Raw genomic sequence first — 15,749 nt, 5'->3', positions numbered from 1 at the left:
AAAAATGATAGTCACCCTTTGCTGGGCCTTGAGAGCTTGGCTGTGACCTAATCCACCAACCAGCTTCAGACTCCCCCTACCTCTCAACGTCCTTGTTCCTTATAGGAACAACTAGGTATGGCCTCTTTCCAGTCCCATATTCACCCACATCCCAGTTTAGCTGCTGTTGTTTCATGGAAAACCAAGTTAAAAATTGTCTGTAGAGCCAAAGTAATTTACTCCAGAGACCACTCATGTGCATGCCCCATAGTGAGGGTGTCTAGCCGTGTCTGGGGCGGCAAACACTCATCTGAGGACTCTAGCACTTAGTGGTGATCAGGGCTACCAAAGGCTACAGCTTCAGGAGGCAGTGAGATGAAGGAACAGCTGTGCCCTGCATAAAGAACCCACGCACTCCTGATTGGCCATTGTTCTGGCATGTGAGTGGGACCAGTGACCCAGATGTCACTGTTGCCATCCTGGCTGATCCACAAAGAAGTGAATCAGGTCTATTTTAAGAATCTGTTCAACTGGTCACATGGAGAAATTGCTATTAAAAAACAACTATTGGGCTTCCCTGGTGGCGCAGCGGTTGAGAATCTTTTTAGACACCCTCACTTTCAAGGATCCAAAATAAGGCTCATGGGTCATGTTGAGTAGGTTTGTGTCGGACTTTGAAGGATGGGAAAGATTTGAATAGACACAGAGGAAAGTGAAGGACTTATTAGGAGAAAAGAACAGCACAAACATAGAAGACATAGACCAGAGGGGGAAACTGGCACAAGATGCATGTATGTAATGTGACTTGGGTGTGTCTGTAAAGAGCTAGTCTTATTCCAGTGAAAATATGTATAAGGGGAAGAGGAAGGAAAAAATGATAGTCACCCTTTGCTGGGCCTTGAGAGCTTGGCTGTGACCTAATCCACCAACCAGCTTCAGACTCCCCCTACCTCTCAACGTCCTTGTTCCTTATAGGAACAACTAGGTATGGCCTCTTTCCAGTCCCATATTCACCCACATCCCAGTTTAGCTGCTGTTGTTTCATGGAAAACCAAGTTAAAAATTGTCTGTAGAGCCAAAGTAATTTACTCCAGAGACCACTCATGTGCATGCCCCATAGTGAGGGTGTCTAGCCGTGTCTGGGGCGGCAAACACTCATCTGAGGACTCTAGCACTTAGTGGTGATCAGGGCTACCAAAGGCTACAGCTTCAGGAGGCAGTGAGATGAAGGAACAGCTGTGCCCTGCATAAAGAACCCACGCACTCCTGATTGGCCATTGTTCTGGCATGTGAGTGGGACCAGTGACCCAGATGTCACTGTTGCCATCCTGGCTGATCCACAAAGAAGTGAATCAGGTCTATTTTAAGAATCTGTTCAACTGGTCACATGGAGAAATTGCTATTAAAAAACAACTATTGGGCTTCCCTGGTGGCGCAGCGGTTGAGAATCTGCCTGCTAATGCAGGGGACACGGGTTCGAGCCCTGGTCTGGGAGGATCCCACATGCCACGGAGCAACTAGGCCCGTGAGCCACAACTACTGAGCCTGCGCGTCTGGAGCCTGTGCTCCGCAACAAGAGAGGCCGCGATAGTGAGAGGCCCGCGCACCGCGATGAAGAGTGGCCCCCACTTGCCACAGCTAGAGGAAGCCCTCGCACAGAAACAAAGACCCAACACAGCAAAAATAAATAAAATTAATTAAAAAAATAAATACGTTGAAAATTGTTTAAAAAAAAAAAAAAAAAACACAACTATTTACCAGGAAAGCAAAGCTCCTGCAAAACAAAAGGTTAGTATACTCTCCCCAGTAACTCTTTAAGCCAAAGCAAACACTGGTGTAGGCCAGGTTTGCTCTGTAGTTCTGCTGTCTGCCCTTGGTCATCTGATTCCCAAGGTTCCTGGTTGATCTCCTCCTCGGGAATAAGCTGAGAAAGGCAGCTGGGAATATCAAAGGACATGGATTTCTAGAGGGTAAGAGGGTTAGGGTCACATAGCAGTTCTCTTGTTAAATGATTGGTTGATTTTTCCAGGAAAGTCACGGGGCTTGACCAGGCAAAGCTCAAAAGAATCTGGAAGGTCTAAGACCCTTTGTCATAAAAGTGTCCCCTCCACTTGTATTTGAGGATTCTGTATTAATGGATGGGAAGTACATCAAATATAGTCCGTAGAGATATTGCTCAAACTAGAGGACCAAACCATGAAGGCAACACCAAGAGCATTAAGATCAACATTGAAGAGATGACAAATGCGCTGATTATGGTGCCCATGCCGTGGCTGGGACTTCCTACAAGCCATCACCACTGTATGACCTCAGCTTCTCGATGGGTATCCCTAAGCCTTCCTTTCCTCTCAGCTTCTAAGGTGTGCTACCACTCTGAGTCATGTCAAGTTAGGAAATCGTTATGTCACCTGTCCTACGAAACTTACAATCTTGCTTTGTGCACAGTGTGACACATATATCCAACAGAGAAAATAAGATAAGGCAATATATAAATACTAGAGAATAAGTGGCATAAAAAATACAAGTTGTGGCTGGGGACAGATAAGTGTGCATCTGGTGGGCAAATCAGATAGTGTGGCCTAGAGCACACAATAAAAAAGACATTGTCTATAATGGAAATTGAAGTCCCTAGCCTGACTTCCAGTGCTTTCCATAATCTGACCTCCACCCCCATCTCAGCCTTACCTCCCAGGGCTCCTCCTACAATCCAACCAGACTGCACCCTAAGTTCACCTTGCTCCACGGGTGGTGTTTTACCATGTAGCACAATTCTTCCTTTCCTCTGCTTCACCAAATGCTAACCGTGTTTGAGGTCTGGCTCACATTTCTTCTGTTCCTTCACACAATTCCAGCCACCCAACCCCCCAGCCCTCAGTGACCTCACACTGCCCTTTGTCCACCTGTACTTCACTCACAGTGTCCGCTGTCTGGACGCTCATTCATTCATCAATCACAAGCAGCTTAGGATGGCTCTCAGCTAGTTATCTCAGACTATTACCTAACTTTGACTCTTTGTATATCATCCCCCCAGCTGTATTATTCTCTCCTTGAGAGCTTGCATCTTGGATATCCTGCATCACCTAGCACAGGACCTAACACGCTGGTCGATAATTTGTAAAATGAATGACAGTACAGACAACCTTTTGATGCACAACTACATTTTCTAATTTATTCCACCTGAGGGGGTAAACAAAGGGGCTACATTTAATGAAGGTCTATCATGTGCACTTGTTTGGCATTTTCTGAACATCATATCATTTAAACTTCACATCAGTCTGAGAGGTAAGAATAACATCTTCAGTTTATACATTATGAAAATAAGGATCAAAGATGTGAGATAATTTGTTCAATGTCAGTCAGCGACAGTGAGCTAGAGTCGAGAGGCAAACTGGTGTGCCTGACTTAGAATACCACACTCTTTCAATGGTCCTGCACTGCCTTCCATCTGAACATCCATGGGAAGGTTGCTGAGTTTCTTCCTGTGGGTCTCATGCTCTACCCATGATTTTTACTTCATCACTCCATGCAGTCCCTCTCCCTTCAAGCTACCTCCCAAGAGTTGCTTCTCCTGGAACCCATTGCATGCTTTCATATTTCCATGTAACTCCCTTAGCCTGGAAAATGTCCTTCCATCTTTTCTACCTGTAAAATCTTACTTATCCTTGAAGGTCCACCTGAAAGGAATATCGTCTCCATGAAATTTTCTGTAATCCTGCATGATAATTAAATTAAATGCCCTTACGCCTGAGTCCCCACAACCCACTGCCCCTTCCACAGTTCAGAACTCACTTTTTTTTTTTTTTTGCGTTGTGGCCTCTCCCGTTGCGGAGCACAGGCTCAGCGGCCGTGGCTCACGGGCCCAGCCGCTCCGCAGCATGCGGGATCCTCCCGGACCAGGGCACGAACCCGCATCCCCTGCATCGGCAGGCGGACTCTCAACCACTGCGCCACCAGGGAAGCCCCAGAACTCACTTTATTCTGCTTCAAATTCCAATCATTTGTTTACCTTCCTGCTTTTTCTCCTAGGCTGTAACGCAAGGGCAGGGAATGCATCCTCTTCATCTCTGTAACTCAAGCCTTACATGACAGCAGCCCGGTCTCCCAAGAGCCTTTGATGGTAAAGGCAGCTGATGGTGCGGAGCATGGATTCAGCAGCATCACACACACCTTCTGTGATTCTGCCCAGGTAATGAGCCATTGGATACCAATCAGAGCCAAGAATAAGAAGCTCTAAGCAGATTTCCCACATTTCCCACATCTGTCTCCAACGCTCAACCTTGAGGGGTTTCACCTTGAGGCTATATAGTCCCCAGTGTTCAGTGATTCAAGAATGGTTCTACCTCCCTTCTTAATCTGGTCTAAGGTCTAACTTGTTACTAAGATAATTAATGCCACAGGGAGAGGCTGTCATAACAGCTTTTCCTGTGTTTTAAAGTGCTATAGAGGGATTTCCCTGGTGGTCCAGTGGTTAAGACTCCGTCTTTCCACTGCAGGGGGCACGGGTTCGATGCCTAGTCAAGGAACTAAGATCCCGCATGCTGTGAGGCAAAAAATAAAATAAAATAAAGTGCTATGGAAAAGAAATGGCTGGATATATTCTTTTTAACCTCACCTTTAGCAATAAGGTGTGATCTCTAAGTTTGAAAAATGAGCAAATGAATAAATAAATGGTGAACATGCCAGACTCTATTTAAATGAAGATATTTGACATTTGTTTGGTCTTCCTTATAGAGTTGCAGCCCCTCCCCATGGCTCTAGAACACAATCCATCTAAAGATGGAGATTGGGTTTCCTCCTGAAGAACAGGCAGCCATAAAAGGATGTTAGTTCAGGAGCCAACCCAGTGAATACGACCAGCATGGTATCTGGAGCCCAGAAATCTGTACACAGCCTCTGACTCCATATGACTCATCCAAACAACAAAGATCTCTAGAAGCAATCACTAGGGCAGGGCTTAGGGAACACATTTTCTGTGGTATGCTATCCCTTGAAGGCACAGCTTGAAAATTTTAATTCTATGTTCCTAGTTTCTAGCACAAAGCCTACAACATAATTAACACTTAATACATATTTGTAAATGGATTCTATACTTGCTTTTCGTTCTCTCCTTTTATCCTCCAACTTTCTCTTTTTCCTCCTTTCCCATCTCCTTTCTGTCCATTAGGACTTGTTGAGGTCCTAATAACTGGAAATAATTCCCCTTGTCCACCCCTTCCCCTTGTCCACCTTACCCTAACCTCCAGGCAATACATGAATGTTCTTTATGAAATATTAAATATTGGGTTCCCTTGTTTTTGGATACCTGAGCATGATAGTTGGCTTCTTGATGATCAAGCCCTGCTCCTATTCCTTCACCTTTACTCTCATTTTTCCTCTCGCTTCTTTCCAACCTCCAGTGGTGTCGAAAGCTGCATAAACGAGCTGCTGACCCTCCAAGCTGAGAAACTTGTCCCTCAGAACCATTCCTTGGGAACTCTCACTTGCTGCTTGTGTCAGGTTTCTTGCAGATGGGTTCACAGTTGCTGTTGGCCATAATTCCCACCTATACCCCCATTCTCCTACCCTCTGCTCGCCCCACCAAATCCAAAATATTACCAAGAACTGTGCCCTAGGGGACTGGACACATAGGCTGTGCTGGTGGCCTTTAGGGCTGTGCTGGCCACCATCTCCACAGAAAGGATGCTTCTGTTCTGGAGTGTGTGACAGATTAAGGGCAGCCCAGGGAAGCAGGAAAATAAACCACGATGTGGAGAATGTCATCACTCCCAGGAAAACAGATAAAACTCCCTGTCTGATCCATTTTTATTTGGGCAGAGTTCATGTTGAATCATTTTGCTTGCTTGAACGTCAAAACATACGCCCTGGTCCCAGCACAGTCCATCCCAGATGAAGTTCTCTGCTTAAGCAGTGGGGCCTTCAAGAGGGGGAATGAGCAGCTGTAAACAATCCCTGTGTGCTTACCTCCCACCCCCGGGCTTCCACCCCACCCCAAGCCTACAAATCCCATCTGGAGAGTCTGCCCCTCATAGTGAGGAGTATTTGATCCACCTGACTTCCTGATAAACCTTCAGACAGAAGTGTGTATGTGTAGTGTTGAGTGGGGATGTTAATGTCGTCAATAATAATTCAAAATGAATGCCTGCATATGAACATTGTCTAGTCTTGGAAGGCAAATATCTCTTCATTAAATGTCAATCATTGCTTTAGAAGAATTTTTAATGGGGAAATACAAAAAAAAAGCCAATAGGAAAAAAAAAGCAGGCTTTCAAATGGTAGATACCATATATATTATAGGTAGAGGTAGAGACAAAGATATGCATTGAGCAAAGAGTAGAAGGAAATACATCAAAATGCCTGGAGAAATTTTCCCAGGGTTGTGAATTATGGGTGATTTTGCTTCCTATTTGTCTTTATGCTTCTGTGCTGTCCGAGTTTTTTTACTATGAACAAATGTGACTCTAGTAATGGTGGATGGGATGAATTTTTAAATTCGTTTTTAATGTAGATCGCCTTGCCTTGACCTGATCCCATCAAGAAGCCTCACTGAAAGCTGAGTGCCCTGAGTACAAAGGCTTCAGATCTTCCTACCTCACGGCCGGCCCAGCCGTCCTTCCTGTTGTCCAGCACAGCATCCGGCAAAGGCCATTACCCTTATTTAAGGGCAGATGGTGAGTTGAAAACCACACAACAGAGGTAGTTCAGGCACATAGGTCTGTAGGAACCAAGTTCAGACGTAAGCCAAGAGGTCACCAATGGCTCCACAGCTGTAGCCCTACCCCCAGCGCACCCCGAGAGCTTGCTCCCAAAAGATTCATTAGCAAAATGGGAAAGGGAGATCAAGAGTAGGAGGGGAATGAGGCAAAGGAGCCAAGAAGGGGGTTTCTAATACAGAATTGAAACTGCCCTGTTCAGGGGCTGGCAGATTTCCAAGGACCTCCAAGGATGCGGAGAGAAGGCCTGGGAGAAAACCAGGGACAGGAGGCAAGGTTCACTTCAGCTCAGACACACTCCACCTCCTCCTCTGGCTCCAACCCCCTCTACTGATGGTCAGACGTCTTAAATTCCCTTTTTTTTTTTTTTCCTTTTTTGTGGTACGCGGGTCTCTCACTGTTGTGGCCTCTCCCGTTGCAAACACAGGCTCCGGATACGCAGGCTCAGCGGCCATAGCTCACGGGCCCAGCCGCTCCGCGGCATGTGGGATCTTCCCAGACCAGGGAACGAACCCGTGTTCCCTGCATCGGCAGGCGGACTCTCAACCACTGCGCCACCAGGGAAGCCCCTTAAATTCCCTTTTGTGTTCCTTTTATCTTCCTCACCCAAACTCTAGCTCCCACCCCCACCCCCAACTTAATTCCATCACCCCCTGACAATCTGAGCTTGTTTCTCCAGGGCTTGCAGCTCCTGCTGTGAGGGTGACAGCCACACCCCGTGCTTGCCTGCTGAGGGAAGTGGCTTGTGAGGTCAGGGAGGAAGTGGGGGAGGTGGGGCTGGGTGGGGAGGAGGGAAAAAGCTTGGAGTAGACTTTTCAGAAGTGTGGAGAGGGCAGATGAGGGCACCCAGCTCCACACCTCCCCCATTACACTGTTAGTGCGGCCCACCCTTGAGCTGCCCTCAGTGTTGGGTTCCAAGTGGGTGGGTGTCCAAGGAAGAGAAACTATGAAGCAGAAGGCAGGAAAGTGCAGGCACTGCTGGGCGATGCCCACCTTTGCACTCACCTGGCAGGGCCCACTGGAAGCAGTAACAATAGGTTGACATCTGTTCTTTAGATACTATTGCCAAATAGATTGCTTGACAGTAGTTTAACATGCACGCCTAAGATGGTGTGTGTGGGTGTGCACGTGTGTGTGTGGAGGGGGGTTTAGTGGAGGGTAGTGGGAAGCAATGAGGGGTGGGTCCCTGTGGAGACTGAGATGATTTGTGCATTCCTCCAAATTTCTGGGGGAAAGAACTAGATAACAAGTTCAGAAGAGTCATTAAGTCTTGGGGGATTCAGAGCCAATCTTCCCACGGTCATCATTGTCCCCCATTTTTTCTTTTGGAAACCCGACCTCTTTCTGATAAAATATATCTGTGTTCTTGAAAAACATAAGCCTTCACATATGGTTTCCACAGCACTGACACTTTGCCACAGGAGGCAGTCTGATGCAGTGGTCAGAACACATACCTCGGAACCAGACAGACCTTCAAAAGCCTGACTCTGACAGTTAACGGGCTGGTTGACCAGTTTGAGTCCCTGTAAAGTAGGGATGATCCCAGTTCCTTGCTCCTGGGATTTTTGTAAGAAATAAATGAGAGAGGAAACGCAGAGCCCAGCTCTTGGTGAGGCTACTATGGTCCTATGATAAAGTCAGCACTCTCCATGTGGCTTTGGTCCCAATAAAGCTACTCCGGGTAGTGTAGTAGTGGACTAAGCACCAGAGCAGTAGTAGTAAACTGTGGCCTGTGGACCACATCCTGCCTGATGCCTACTTTTGTATGGCCTGAGAGCTAAGAATGGTTTTTCCATGTTTAAATGGTTGGGAAAAACATCAAAAGAAGAAGGCTATTTTACAACACGTGAACGTATACGAAATTCACATTACAGTGTTCATGAGTAAAGTTTTTCGGGAACACAGTCACGACCACTTGTTATGTATCTTCTATAGCTGCTTTTGCAAAGGACCCACAAAGCCTAAAATACAAAAAAGTTGGTCAGCCGTGCATTAGAAGATTAGTAGCCCAATTCCAGCCGTACTTCCCACCTCCCAACTAGAGTTAATACCTTCCCCTCTGTCACCACAAAAATGCCCACCAGTGTACATACACACCATTTGGCTCATTCACCATGTTGTTGTTAACACCAGGTGGCCTACATGCTGGAAAGTGTAAGACAGGACCTGGCAATAAAGCATTACTGTTATTTTCTGAGCAAGCATTGAGCGTGGTGCAATCCCAGTCACCCCTACTGAAAAGACTCAATGTGTTCTTTGTTCTCCTAGCCCTTGATCTTTCACTCTTATTACTATTTCTCATGCCTTCTGTGTCCATTAGCACTGGCTCGGCTGGGAAAATATGAGTTGGGCTTTGTCTATACCTTTAATCAGTTTACTGGAAAGAGGTCAGAAACAAAAAAGGGAAGAAGCATTAAAACATATACATTGTTGAGTGCTTACTACAGGCCAGGCACTTGGGGATTATAGTGGTGAATAAGGAAAGATCCCTGAGAGAGGAAGAGAGAAACAATACGGCAAATAGTTACGAAACAATGCAATAGCTGCTATAATAGAGGCATGTACAAAGTACCGAGGGAGCAAAGAAAATGATTCCATCTATTAGGATATTGAAGAGGAGCATCAGGAAAAGTCACAGGGAGGTGACAGCTTTGAAGAGCGGAGAAGAGTTTGTTAGGTGTGAAGAAAGGGTGAAGTCGTGAGGGTTCAGGGGAACAGCAAGGGCAAAAGCAGGGGCAGGGCACCAAGGCCATGTTCAATAGAGGGGGTGACCCATGGGAAATAAGCTGACACTAGCGTGCGGATGACCCTGTGTACCATAGTCGGGGTTAACACTTTATTCTAGATGGGTAGCCTTCAGAGACTTCAGAGACTTAAAAGAAGGGAGCGAGATCATTAGATGTGCTCTTTAAAAGTGATTATTGGTAGCAACAGGGAGGGATGCACTAGTATAGAGAGATCCTGGGTTAAGAACAAGTCAGGAGTTGTTATATATAACAGCTCCAATATAAAATAAAGAGTTTAAAAACAAAACAAAACAAGTCATGGGTATTGGAGAAGTGTGGCAGGAAGAAAGATCTTGGATGTAGTGGTAACAGGAATTCATGACATATTGAGCTCTTAGGTGAGGTAGAGAAAGGAGTTGAAGAACAAATCCGGGGATTCTGGAGTGAATCCAGAATCTGCCCAAGACCGATATTAATGCCATTAACTGAAACAGAAAATGCTGGAGTTCTACTTGGGATGTGGGTGATCCTTGGGCATAGTTAACTTGTGGAAGATGGCACGATTTTAGTTCATCCAGGTGAAGAAATCCAGTAGGTGATCATTGACACTCTAAGTCGAGAGCCCAGAAGATGTAGGGGCTATAAATATACATTTAAGAATCATCAGTCAGGACTTCCCTGGTGGTGCAGTGGTTAAGAACCCACCTGCCAATACAGGGGACACGGGTTCGAGCCGTGGTCTGGGAAGATCCCACATGCCATGGAGCAACTAAGCCCATGTGCCACAACTACTGAGCCTCCACTCTAGATCCTGCGAGCCACAGCTACTGCACCCGCGTGCCACAACTACTGAAGCCTACGCACCTAGAGCCCGTGCTCCACAACGAGAGAAGCCACCACAATGAGAAACCCTCGCACCGCATCGAAGAGTAGCCCCGCTCACCGCCGCTAGAGAAAGCCCATGCGCAGCAACGAAGACCCAACACAGCCTGAAAGAAAGAAAGAATCATCAGTCAATGATGTATGAAATAGAGGACATTATTCAGCAAATATGAAAGGAAAAAGAAAATTACAATTAGAACCCTGGGGAGTACTAGCATTTAATGGGGTGCAAAGCTAGAGAAACCAATCAGAGATGGGAAAATAAAAGGAGAACCTGGAATGAGGAGCATCACCAAAGCCGTGGAGAAGAGAGCTGTGAAAGTTTCTCCTGCACAGAAGAGGAAGGTCAACAGAATGAAAATGCAAAGAGCAAAAACTCCTCAAATAATGGGTTCCCATAGCCCCACTTGGAATCCTGTGAAACACTAAGTGTCACCACAGAGAGTTATAAAAATCAATCTGTCTGTTTCCAGAACTCAGTGCACAGGATTTGAGAAGCAGAGGTATTTTTCAGTACAGATTATTGGTTTTGCATAAGCACCAAAAAGAAACTGCTGGGTTTGCAAAAAATGGTAGTCATTAATGAGCTGGACAGGAGCAGTTTCCATAGAGCAGTAGGAACAGAAAGCAAATTCCTGTGGGTGCAATTGTCCGTGGATCTGAAGAAGTAAGGATGAGGAGCATAGAGTGGACCTTCAAGAAGTGATATTTCTGGTATGCTAACACATATATATGGAATTTAAGAAGAAAAAAAAATGTCATGAAGAACCTCGGGGTGAAACAGGAATAAAGACACAGACTTACTAGAGAATGGACTTGAGGATATGGGGAGGGGGAAGGGTAAACTGTGACAAAGCGAGAGAGAGGCATGGACATATATACACTACCAAACGTAAGGTAGATAGCTAGTGGGAAGCAGCCGCATAGCACAGGGAGATCAGCTCGGTGCTTTGTGACCGCCTGGAGGGGTGGGATAGGGAGGGTGGGAGGGAGGGAGACACAAGAGGGAAGAGATATGGGAACATATGTATATATATAACTGATTCATTTTGTAGTAAAGCTGAAACTAACATACCATTGTAAAGCAATTATACTCCAATAAAGATGTTAAAACGAAAAAATTTTAAAATTTTTTTAAAATTAAAAAAAAAAAAAAAGAAGTGATATTTCTGTAACTCTTCTTTTTTTTCCTCTCAAAAAGCAATTGTCTGTCCTGGAAAAGCCCTCTGCTTTCCAATTTACTAACCCTGGGCACTGTGTTCTGGATATAGACCAAGTGACTTTTACAACTCTCCTAGGTGACATTTATCCTTTCACAGAATTCCAAGTGGGCCTTATGGAAACACTATTTGAGGGATTTTTGCTTTTACCTCAAAAGTATTTCTAGATAAAATCAATGAAAAGGATTAAAAAGTCTTACTGTGTGTGAACCTACAAGGATAGGTTCCTCTGTAAAGGGTTCTGCCATGAGTCCACGCAAGAAGTCAGCCCTCCTTTCTCTCCAGCTTATGGCATGGTATTGATACAAGTAAAGAAGGAAAAGGGGGCCAGCTGTGCTCTTAAGCTTCACTTCTAACCCAAGGTCCCTTTTTCACTTTAGTCTGAGACCAACAAAGAGCAGAGAATAGAGGATGGTAAGAGGTCAGACCCCTGGAGAGCTGCTATCTAGTTCCAGCTGTACTTCTTATCCACAGAACCTACCAAAAGGAGAGCGTTGTCCCTTTTCTAGTCGGATTTTCCTAAAATATAAATATTAAATTTATAAATATAAGTTTGCTTAAAACCTGGAGTGGCTTCACCTTGCCCCAGGATTAAGTCCCATATTTTTTTTTTTTTTCCTTGCGTTATGCGGGCCTCTCACTGTTGTGGCCTCTCCCATTTGCGGAGCACAGGCTCCGGACGCGCAGGCTCAGCGGCCATGGCTCACGGGCCCAGCCGCTCCGCGGCATGTGGGATCTTCCCGAAACGGGGCACGAACCCGCGTCTCCTGCATCGGCAGGCGGACTCTCAAGCACTGCGCCACCAGGGAAGCCCAAGTCCCATATTTTAAACAGGGCAAACAGGGCCCTCCACATCTAATGGCTCCCAGATAACTCCTCAAATTCTCCTTTCCAACCCACTGGGCTTTTTTTTCTTCCAAAGCATGCTGCTCTGTATTCTTGTAACTTTGGAATATGTTAGCCCTCTGCCCAAACTACCTCCATTTTCCCACTTTATCTAGCAAGCTTAAACTCATCTCAGGTTATGTGTCAGGTGCCTCACAAAACTCTTTGCAATCCCTGAGGCTAGGTTAGACCTCCTAGATCAGACGATATGTCCCTTTCCTAGCACTTCCATGCCTATGCTTGCTTAAGGTCAGTCTCTCCTCCTAGAAGATTAGGCACCCATCAGGGCAGAGAACGGGTCTGACTTTTCACTACTATGATCCTAGTACTAGGCACAAAAAAGTGAACGGTGTGCTCTTTTGTTCAGTTATTCATTCATTTATTCACTGAACATGTAAATAGCAGATCACATAATACATGGAAAACTTTGAAAAGTATAATGCAAGAACCAAGTATTTGGAATGTTCTATGCAGAAAATTGCAAAGTCAATTTCAATTCAGTCAACACTTCGGAAAAAAACTCAAAATATTCTCCATAGTATAGCCTTTATAATCAAAGGACAATGCTATTATTGTTATACATACTTCAAACAAGTCTTTATATCTTCTTGCTTTTATAATCAAAGGCTAATATTATTATTACTATATGTGATCTCAGACAATTCATTATACCTTACTTCCAGAGGGATGTTAGATGTCCTCCAACTCTATTCCTTGTATTTTCTGGTGCTATATCAAATTTAAATATCCCAGCCCTCATAGAGTCCTGCCAACAATATCCGAATGAATCCATCAGTAAATATTACGACTGAGTAAACTTTATTCTTCAACACACAAATATAATCAAAGTAATATTCTTTCAACTTCTGTTGTCAATGAATGGTAAAAATCACAACTCAAATATTTTATTAAATAACATATTTTCTTAACTTTTTAAATTAACTAATTAATTATTTTTGGCTGTGTTGGGTTTTCGTTGCTGCGCGCGGGCTTTCTCTCTAGTTGTGGCGAGCGGGGGCTACCTTTCTTTGCAGTGTGTGAGCTTCTCATTGCGGTGGCTTCTCTTTGTTGTGGAGCACAGGCTCTAGGCATGTGGGCTTCAGTAGTTGTGGCTCACGGACTCAGTAGTTGTGGCTTGCAGGCTCTAGAGCACAGGCTCAGTAGTTGCTGAGCGGTATGTGGTATCTTCCCGGACCAGGGCACGAACCCGTGTCCGCTGCATTGGCAGGTGGATTCTTAATCACTGCATCAACCAGGGAAGTCCCTTAACTTTTTATATTGAAGTAAAATGCCCAAATCTCTGAGTGACACTGGATCAATTTTTACAAACATATACAACCTTAAAGCTGCCACACCGATCAAGCAAGAGCATATTATCTACACCCAGAGGCCTCCCTCTGCCCCTTTCTAATCAACCCCTGCTCCCACCCCCCCCCAAAGATAACCAATATCCTGACTTCTTTCACCACAGATTAGGTTTTCTTGTTCTTGAACTTCATATAAATGAAATCATACAGTATGTCCTCTTTTATGTCTGGATATGTTTGCTCAATATTATGTGGCTGAGAATTATATATGTTTTTGCATGCAATAATAGTTTGCTGGGTTTTTTTTTATTTCTGTATAATGTTCCATTGACTATATATGCTACATGCATTTGTCCATTCTACAGTACTATTGACAGACATGTGGATCGTTTCCAATATGAGCCTTTGATGAACAAAACTGCTGTGAGCACTTTTCTGTTTGGATGTCTGAGTTTCCGTTGGGTCCAAACCTAGGTGTAAAATTGTTAAATCATAGAGTAAGCTTATGCTCAACTTCAGTAAAAGTTTTCCAGTGTGATTGTGCTAATTTACTGTGTAAGTTTACCCACCCACCAGTAGAGCATGAACGTTCCAGTTGCTCCACATCCTCTCTAACACTTGGTATTGTACTTTTTCATTTTTTATATATATATATATATATATATATATATATATATATATATATATATATACACCATTCTGGTATAGATATACTTCTTTACAGTTTTCATTTGTATTTCCCTGGTGAATAATGATGTCAAGCATCTTTTCACGAGCTTGTTAGCCATCTGAACATTCTGTAATATAGCTTCTAGAAGAAGACATATAATATTGCCATGACCTTGGGACAGTCAAAGACTTCTCAAACAGAACACAAAAAAACGACTATCCATGAAGGAAAAGAGTGATAATGTAGACTCCCTTAAAATTTAAATATTCTGTTCATAAAAGGACACCATTAAAAGAATGAAAAAGCAAGCCACTGAATGAGAAAAAATATTTGCAATCATAGCCAGAATTCTTAAAGAACTCTTGGAAATCAGTAAGAATGAAAACAGACAACTCAATGCAAAAGTGAGCAAAAGACTTGAATTAAGTCTTCGTTGTTGTGAAATGTTACAAACATTAAAATATTTTTGACTGTACTTTTTTCTTTTGTGTAATTATGGTCCTTAATAAAGACAGTTCATTCAAGACAATTTCATTATTTTATATCTTCTCATGATCTTTACATAAATAAAATCACAGATCAGAATTTAAACAATTCTTTTGTGCCATAGTTTGTCCTATATTGGTTTTGAAAATTTGGTTACAATGATTACTTCACCTAGTGCAGCTCCCCACCCACCCTGAGTCCTTATCTGATGAATGAGCTCTCTATTTTTAGGACTTCCAAATGCTCAACAAAAACATGGAAAAGAATGATTGCCCCTCTGCCTTACAAGATCAGATTCAGATAAGCTCTCCAAGCCTGCAGGCACTTAGGGAAAGTGTACAACCTCATCTTTTTTCATCTCTCTTGGGACTGCCTCAGAAAGTTGGATTTCCCCCCCAAGCTACCTACAAACTCCCCTTCTCCCCATACACCACCACTACCACCACATGCTTTGAAAATCTTCAAAGCGCCAGGAATGGACGGAGAAGGCAGTGTAAGCAGGAAGGGATCTCTGCAGGGAAGGAGGTGGACCAGTGGGAAAGACTAGGTTAGGCGCCAAAGCTCTCTTATCTACAGAAATAACATCTCCATGCAGTCCCTTGGGGGCTGGACCACAGCCCAGGGTTAAGAAATCTCTATAAGTAAATGCAAATATCCCCTCCCCCTTTTCTTCTCATCTTACTCAATTTTTAAAAAGAAAAAAATATATATTGAATTGAGAACCTGAAGTGGCAAAGCCAACATTGAAAACATGAGAAGGATATAAAACCCAAATGTCTACTGAACACCTCCCAGATGCCAGGCAGTATACTAGATATTAAATAAATCATTGCCCTCAAGCCACTTAGAGTCTAGTATGGATGAGCAATTATAACAGGTAGAAT

At 44.1% G+C, this 15,749-nt stretch overlaps 1 pseudogene; it reads right to left on the bottom strand.

Moving 5' to 3' along the window:
• LOC103077871 (protein DDI1 homolog 2-like) overlaps positions 1-15,749 on the bottom strand; it is a 111,738-nt pseudogene that overhangs the window by 69,501 nt on the left and 26,488 nt on the right.

This window comes from Lipotes vexillifer, unplaced genomic scaffold, assembly GCF_000442215.2.
Source record: "Lipotes vexillifer unplaced genomic scaffold, Lipotes_vexillifer_v1.1 scaffold76, whole genome shotgun sequence".
NCBI lineage: Eukaryota > Metazoa > Chordata > Mammalia > Artiodactyla > Lipotidae > Lipotes > Lipotes vexillifer.
The sequence above is the reverse complement of the archived record's forward strand: the minus strand, read 5'-3'. Positions and strand labels throughout refer to the sequence as shown.